Raw genomic sequence first — 8,834 nt, 5'->3', positions numbered from 1 at the left:
GGCTATACAGCATAGCTGGCCCAGCACCAGCCTCATGATGATATGTTGGGGTAGGAGGAAGGGTTTGCAGTGGAAGGCAGCTGCCAGCCTGTAACTGTCCCCTCGAGCAGAGGAGGAGGTCTATGGCAGAGTTGGGTGGCAAACCTTGGTGCCCTGCTCTTACCTGTAGACCACCTTCCTTCCAATAATAGTAGACAGAACCCAGGTGTCCAGGCTGACAGCACTGCCCTGTCCCTGGTCTGGGAATACTCTTCAGCTGGCCCTGCCACCAGACCTGGGAAAGAGCCAGGACTGGGAGTGGAGGGTTGAAAAAGCAATGAAGTCCAGCAGCCCCCACTAATGTGATGAACAGAGACAGATCAGAAGGGGGCAGCTCAGACCTGCGCCTTGTGGCTGATAGTAGGCAGCTGGGAGGCCCTGGCAGAGCCATGAGCAGGAGACATGAGTAAATGGGGCCTGACCTTCTGGCTTCCCCCGGGGTACAAGATGCATCTTGCGCCTCTCCCCTGTCAGCCACGTCCCATGGCATTGTGGTTCTGGGCCTTTTTTTCCAGCTCTCTCAACAGCTGGGGAGGGCACTGGGCCCACTCCTGAGTGTGGTGCAGTGGGGGAAGTGAAGAGGAGCTCCTCCTTATCCGCCCAATGCCGGCAGCAGAAAGTAGGTCAGCGCCTGTGGTCAGAGCTGGAGGGGCAGTAGGAGAGAGACTGCCCAACCCAGTAACCTGGAATACCCTCCTCCCTGTCAGTTGAGCACCCTATTCTCTTTCCCACTGATGTGGGCACGTGGGTGGCTGTGCCCTGCTTTGCTGGCTGGCCGGCCTGCCGTGCTGTACCGAGCTGAGCTGAGCTGAGCTGAGCTGCCTTTCCGCCCCCTGCCCCTCCCTGCCCCCCTGCCTTGTGACAGCCGAAGGGGCTAAGTCAAGCGTGGCCAATAAAAAATTCATACTCTCTCCTCGACAAGGCTTCCTGACTTGCTCCCGCCGCCTGCTATTCCCAGCCCAGTACACGGAGCTTCCGTTATTCAGGCCTCGCCATGCAGAGCCATGGCCCCGTGGAGGACGGGGATGGATGGGGATGCGGATGGGTGTTGGAGGGAGCATGATTGCTTCCTAACGAAGGCTGGAGGTTTTCTGAAAGCCCTACCCCTCCGGGCAGCAGGGATCGGAGAGGATGACTCTGTATGGGAACCTATCGCTTGGGATACGGGGACAGATACCAGCCCAGGGAGGTTTGGTTTCAACTGCATTAGGGGCCCTGATCCTGTGCAACCAGGTCTGAGACTGGACTTACAGTTTCATAAGGAGGTGAGGCAGCTAGGTGAACATCTTCCCTGCCAGGTTGGAAGTACCTTCTTGCATTCCCCATTTCTCCAGGCTCCCCAAACCTGTGCCTACTTCCTCATCCAGCTGCTCAGTAGGGGATAAATTAGCAAATGGGCTTAAGGCTGCAGGGGTGGCCCTGTCACAGGTGCCACTGAAGGGCTCTGAGCACCAGAGCTGCCACCGGAGGATGTGACTTTCTTTTGTATGTGTCTACACACCTTCCACCCCCACATCCCTTAGTTGTTGGTGGATGGGGGATGGCTGCGGCTTCTGGGGACCAGGGGTGTGAATTCAAGCATGCAGGGGAAGGGAATCAGTGGCTTCAGCTGTATGTGTGAAGAGCTGGGGCAGGTGGTGCCAAGACAGGAGGTGGCAGCTTAGGTGGGAGGTGTTAATGGCTTGTGCTGGCGTTGTTCCCCATGGGCACAGCCCGTCATCGCTTTCTGGATGTCGGCAAACGCTGGCTGCACTGAGCTAGTTTGGCCCCATGTTAGAGCTTGCTGCTCCAGCACCTTTTGCCCTATGAACAAAGCCCTCCAGCCCCTGGAGGAGCTGAGTTTTAGCCATCTTGCTCATACAGGTGGAGAAACTGCGGTAGGGGCCTGTCAGGGCCTGGCTGTCCTCAAGCCAGCAAAGCCAGGAGTGGAACCCAGGAGTTCTGACCCCTAAGGCAGCCCAACCCTCCAGATACTTCTCCCCTCCCCCAGCTGGGAACAAAATCCAGGAGTCCTGGCTCCCATGGTGCCTCCTCCTAGCACTAGCCATTAGGTCAGGGCTGTCCAGCTGATGACCTGCAGGCCCTGTGCTGCCGCTGCTCCACCCATTGCTTTAGTTGTAGCAATGGCAGCTAGAGACTCGGCCCCCTCTCCCTCTGACTTCTGCTTCCCTGCACTGCCCTGCCCTGCCCCAAGAGTGGGGCAGAGCAATGTGCCACAGCCCACAGTGCTGGGGAAGTCGATGCCAAGGGGCACCAGTGCAGTGTGATGCAGCAGAAAAGCCTGTACCCCACTGAAGGTGGAGCTGGGACATCTGCAGCCATACGCTTGCACGCACGGTGCATTGGGGAGGGAAGCGTCCATATGTCCAGTGCAGCAGGAGGGGAGGGAGTGCCTGCATGCTTGGTGCAGCAGAGGGTGTCAGGAGGGGCCCATGGCCATGCTGGTGTGACCCCCATGGCCCTCACTGGTGTGGTCCATGAGGCATGCAGCCCTTGGCTGCTACAAAGTTGAACAGCTCTGCAGTAGTTGCTTCTCATAGCAAAATGGCCCCATCCATCTTTTCTCAGAGAGTGAATTCAGGTGGTTGGTCCTCCTGGTGATCTCGCAAGCCCTGTGGACCCAGACCCTCTTTAGTGCCATGGTTATGGTGCCCCCTGAATGCAGCAAGTGGGCAGGGGGAGTGGTGAGGCAGGACGGGGCTGGTGGGCCCCTTGGTAGGATCCAGTCTGTTCGCTTTGGCTCCCAGGGCCTGGCTGCCTTCTTTCCTCTCATCCCTCCTGTGTCACTGAAGCCGCTGGGGTCCAGTTTCAGTCTGGACTGTGGATGCACCCCCCTTCCTCCCTGCCAACCACGCCGAGTAATTAATGAAGTTTTAAAAATTAATGAGTAAAATTGGCTCCCTCGGGGCCTGCCATAGGATCTGGGCAGGGTGGGCTGCTGAGCACAGCACTGGCTTTGTACGGGCCCTTACGCTGGTATGGGAGTTTGGGCATCTGGGTTCTATGCTTGGCTGTGCCCCTGACTTGCCGTGTGACCTTGGGCAAGGTTCCTCCCTAGCTTATGCCTCAATTTATCCTTCAGCTGGCAAGTTCTTTGCGGGGAGGGATGATAACCCTGAGTCTGTACAGCTCCTGAGCCCCAACCTCAGTTTGGGGACTTCAGAGTCCACCAGGAGGCACAGAACATGGTTGGATTGAAAATGCAGTGGCAGGAGCCTGTTCACTGTGGAATGGGAAGCCCCATGTGCTTGTAGAGTGAGGATGCCCTTGTGATGGTAGCCCATGTCTATGGCATTTGGGTCCCTGGCCCTAGTGTGCTCAGAGCAAGTGCTGGCACTGGATCCTGAGCTGAGAGCTTGTGACTGGGCACTGGGAAGCAGGTGTTCCCAGTAAGTGAAGGCTGGAGGAGCCCCATGAGGCAGGCCCCTGCAGCCCTTAGCGGGCTGGCTTGTGTGCATTCCTTTGGCAAGGATTTCAGTACCTGGGCCTGCCTTGCCATGGTGGGGGTGGGGGGAGTGACTCACTGAGCAGAGCTGGAGGGCCTCAGCCTTTGTGCGTGGCCAGTCCGCAGCTGCCCATGTGCTGTGTCTGTCAGCTTGGGCGAGTTCTGCCCTTGGGTGTCCTCATCTATGTGTGGAGGCAGCATGGGGGTGGCAGGTTTGCAGCTCTTCCCCCACTCCAGTGCCTTATGGTGCAGGGCAGGCTGGGCGTGGCATCCGGGGAAGGCACCATTGAAAGCCACCAAACATTGCTCTGTTACTGAGTGACAGAGGTCCTCAGAGGCAAGGGGTGAAGTCTTTTGTCCATGCGTGACTGGGGAACTGGGTGGGAGGGAGAAGACTGGGCATCTCAGGCCCCACCTAGCAGTGGGCACAGCCCTATCACGTACCCCTTTCTGAGCCAATTCAGAGCAGAAGGGGGGTGTAGGACCCAGTGCCCCCTCCCCCAGCTAGATGACTCATGGAGAGGGGAGCCAGATGGAGCCAAAGGGACCGCAGATGCATGGGGGTGACATATCGCCTATTGCTATCACATTGTTCCCTCTGCTTATGCATTGTATGTCTTCCTTACCCTGTGCCCAGCCCACCTCCCCAGAGCAGGGGCCCCAGCCCTTGCCAGCTTGTTGGCAAGCAGCAACACCCCCCTTCTCTCTCTGTCAGCTTGTGGAAACATGCTGCTATGGGAGCAGAGCCTCTTGTGGCCATGTACAGTGTTGGAAGGTCTCACAAGGTGCACCAAGACCCCCTGGATAGGGACTCTCTTGTGCTTGTGCGGCACCTAGTGCATGGAGGCATGGGTCTGGGGGAAGGGGGCTGAGGGGCTGCCATAATCACCTGATTAACGGGGATCCAGGAATGAGTGGGAACCAGGCTGCTGAGCGGCAGGTTTTTCCCCTCCGGGCTCCGCTCCAAACGCCTCCCCTTTTGCCCTCCTTTTCTCTCCTCCAAATCTCCTTTGACGGGGAGTTAAAGATTAATTATGGCCCCATCTCTGCCCCGGCCGCACTGTGGAGCGGATGGGAAAGCCCATTAGGGAGAGAGGGTTCTCTATCATCCTGTCACGGGCCTGGTTTGGGGAGAGCCCAGGACTGCAGCCTGGAATTTGCCTCTCTAAAAAGCCTGCCGACCTGGATAAATGAGCCCCTTTTGAAGTGAGCAGGCGGGAGGGAGGAGAGGAAGCTCCGGGGGGACACAAAGCCAAAGGGTTTGATCAGGCAGAGCCCCTTAAAACAAAATAATAAAAGGGAGAGAAAGCAGAGGGAGGTGAATAGTGCATGACAATAGTCCCAACATGCATAACAGAGGGAAGGGTCCAGCATTCAGCTGATAGGTTCTCTTGGGGTTAAATATTACTTAGGCCAGGGGTGTATTGAGAAGGTGGTGTGTGTGTTGGGGGGGGAGGAGAGGGGTTGCTCCTTCCTGCACGCAGCAGTGGTGGGGTTTTCCCTCTGGTGCCCCAAGGACTTTCTTTGGTGTTGGGGTAGGTTTTTGCAAAACTCTGCTGTTTCCTCCAACGCCCAGTAACACTTCGCTTCCCGGGGCGTGCACAGGGATTCCCCTGGATGGATCTGGATGTAACCCTGCTGGAGTGTTTCTGTAGCCTTGCTCGGGTGGTAGGAAGCCTCATGTCTGAGTGGCTGCAGCAGCTAGAGTCCATCTCAGGAGCTGCCTTTGCAGAGGCAGTTCAGAGATCCCTACTCCTGTTTTCCCACAAGCTGTGCACGGGTGGGCAGAAGGAGGGGTCTCCTCCCATGCTGAGCCAAGAGGAAGGGGGTGAGACAAGCATGGTGCTGCACCTACACAGACCAAGCCCTTAACTGGTTCTGTGGATGTCAAGCTGCTTTGCTTCCCTGCCTGAGCCCCACCAGAGGCTTTGGCCTGGCACATCTCAGGGTACGTGACTGAACGTACCTGCAGCTGGGGAGAAGAGGCCTGTGTGGCCATTGGGTCTGTACCTTTGGGATCAGAGCACACCTCCCTGCTTGAAATCACGGCTTATTTTGAAGCCGTTTTCAGCTGCACAGGACTGAAAAGGGTCAACTAGAACCCCAAGCCTGGAGCACGTGGTCACTTGCCTTTTAAAAGTAAAGGCGCTGAGCTGGTTTCAATGACAAGTTCAGCCTTCCTCGCACAAAGGTGGGACCAGGGGAGGCCGAGGGGTTTATTGCCTTCTGGAGATGCTGGGCAGAACCATCCAAGAGCCCTGCTCCTGTTTGGGATCCTGAATCCTTTCCCACAGGCCCAGCCAGGCAGGCCTCAGCCTCTTTGGAGAACCTGCTCCCGTGTCCTCGAGAGCCATTCACCTGGGCAACAGGGGAAAGTGGGCCACATTGCACGGTGGCCTGTGGACCAGGGCCCCAGCCCCAGAATGGGCAGGGATGCTGAGTGTGAAACATGCCAGAGGGAGAGTCTGGCTGCTTCCAGGCTGATGCCAGAGGTCTCCAGCCAGTGGGCACACACTAGAGTGTGTGGAGGTCTCTTGGGTCCCTTTGTGTCTTAAGTGCTCATCACAAACATGGTAATTATTATAATTTCTTATTTGCATGTCTCCATCCTGGCTATCTCCTGGTGCTACAAAGAGGCCCTCGCCCCTTTGAGTCACAGCACTGAATAACGGGGCTTTTGGGCACCTCTCTCCACAGTCATGGGGAATGGGGCTGTTGCAAATTGGTGTCAATCCAGTAGGGAAGGGCAGTTTTTTATGCAAATGATGCTACCTTGTTTTGCCAGCCAGTCGGGCAGCCAGTCAGACACACTGCGAGGTAAGAGGGGACAAGTTGCAGCATTTTCAAAAGTGGCCCCTTAAGGGGGCTCCCTCCATGTCATTGCTTTGTGGGGGGCAGCTCCGGAGACATAGTAGAGTGGCCCAAGTGTGGAAGGAGCCACGGCCACAGGCTTTGCCTGGGGCCCGGGGAGCTGGGAGCACCTGGAGAGTGAGCGCACATATGACCCCCTTTGAATGTGTTGGCTCAGCTGAGAAGTTTGCTCAGCTGCTGTAAATACCAGGAGACAGAGCTGGAGCTGACTCTTGGTCTGGCTGGTCATTTTTGGCCGATGCACAGACAAGGACGTCTGCACTGGCGCAGATCCGGCGTTTGTGCAACTGCTGTGCAGGGAGCCAGGAGGGAGGCTGGTTTATCTACAGCCATTTCTCTGGCGGGGGGAAAGGATCTGGGCTTTTCCCTGGTGCCCCAGGCCGTCCCACCAGCCAGACCTGCCCCAGCTTTCCTGGGGCTGCTTCGTCCAGATAGCTCCCCTCACCCTCCCTTTCTCCAGTTGCTTTCTTGTTCCCCCACCATCCAGCTCATCCTTATTTTGCAGCAACGACCTTGCATGACTGAAAGCCCAGTGAGAATCCGAGAAATGCTCCCTTGCAGCGTTTCACACGTCCAGGGTCAGGCTCCTGACTCTGTGCCGACTTCCATCTTAACAGGAAGCAGCAAGCGGTTTTATTTTGGGAAGACCGTATCATGTGTGTGCCAGAAGGCTAGGAGCTGGAGGGGCGAGTGTGTATTCTGTACGTATGTGTGTGGTGGGTGAGCGGGACAGGAGAGTGTGTGTGTGTGTGTGTGTGTGTGGAAGAGAGCTGGAGGGGTGAGTGGTGTGTGTGTGTGTGTGTGAGAGAGAGAGAGAGACAGACAGACAGCTGGAGGGGTGAGTGGTGTGTGTGTGTGTGTGGGGAAGAGAGCTGGAGGGGGGAGGGGTGTGTGTGTGTGTGTGAGAGAGAGAGAGAGACAGACAGACAGCTGGAGGGGTGAGTGTGTGCGCGCATGCACACGCAAGTGCATAGGGGGTTAGGTTCCCCTGCACTAAGTTAAGTGTTGGCTGGAAGGGGCTGAATTCCTCAGCCGATTTGGGTGGATTCCATGCTGATTAGGCCACAGCATGACCACGAGGGGATTTGAAGCAGATGTTGGGGAGCAGCTGGACTGGGGATGGGCTTAGTGCACTCAGCCAGAGCAGGTTCTGCCTCATCTGCCTGCTGCATCTGGGGCATTGGGTTCATTCTGGTGACCTCAGCAGGTGAGCCTGGTGCCCTGTGGTGAACTCGTTTCCCCCTCACTCTCAACCAGAGGGTGGCAGCTTTGGTCAGGAGCTGGGATGGCTCAGTGTCGTGTGACTGAGAAATCACCCTGGCACTTAACGGAGCCATGTGGCCTGGCCGAGCCTGCCCAGTGGGCTGTGGTTATGGTGGGCAGAGCAGCCTGTGGGTTGTTCCTTGAACCAGCACTGCTCAGCTTGCTGCCACAAACCATGTTTGCCCTCATGAAGTGTCCCTGGCTCCCCAAATCCTTGCCCTGGACCCAGCTTGGCATTCAGATCTCCAACTGAGCCAGCAGTCCTGAGCTCAGCCCCCATCCCTGCCTCCCTTGCTTAGGGCCTATGGCTTTGAGCAGCTGTTTGCTGCAGCAGGGTGCCCCTTTTAAAAGTGTCTACCTATCTTCCCTAGGGAGGAAGGAAGCCCCTTCCCAAGTCCCAGCCTGGACCCCTGCAGCACCAGTTCCTTTTTTGCTGCAAGTCAATTCTCCAGCCAAGATTTTTGAGGGAGTCACCCTTCAGATCCTAATGGTGTTTCCAGGATACTGGAAATGGTTCAGGACGTGGTGGGGAGGCAAAGGACCTTGCGAGCGGCGGGTGTGCCTGAGCTGCCGCTCGCGTCCAGCCTCCTCAGTGCCGGGAAGTCAGGCTGTCACTCCCGGCAGCATTAATTCCCAATTTTAACAGCTGACAGTGTGGAGGCTGGAGCAGTGCCTCTTCCTGCTCAGGGAGTTTTGCTGTGTGCTGGTCTCTGCATTGGGAAAGGGTTATGTGCATGTGTGTGTCAGGGAGCTAGGGATGGGGCTGCTTGATTGGAATAGAGCTGGGCTGGCTGGGCACCCTGAGGTGCCCAGTTCATTATGGCTTTGGCATTAAGATTTGCAACTCCCCCTAATGCGCATGCACATACAAACTTACACACACACATATTTCCACACTTACATGTACACAAACATGCACACACACTCGAACACTCACAGAAAAAAGTGCACACTCAAATGTATGCACGTGCATATACATGTGCACACACACAAGAACACACACACACACAGCTCCTTCTCGAGCGAGGTGAGGAGGGAAATCCAGAGCCGTACAGCCAAAACACTGGCAGACAGTGGTTTAAAATACATTAGCAAGGAGGGGGGATTTTTCAAGGGCCTTTGTGAGGGGTGTGCATGTGCACACATTTGTGTGGTTCGTGTGTGCATCATTTCTCCCTAAGGTAAAACATTCTTAACACAGGACTTTTCCTCCGGC

The sequence above is a fragment of the Gavialis gangeticus genome, unplaced genomic scaffold (assembly GCF_001723915.1).
Source record: "Gavialis gangeticus isolate Ggan-Ray unplaced genomic scaffold, GavGan_comp1, whole genome shotgun sequence".
Lineage (NCBI taxonomy): Eukaryota > Metazoa > Chordata > Crocodylia > Gavialidae > Gavialis > Gavialis gangeticus.
Note: the sequence above shows the minus strand (reverse complement) of the source record.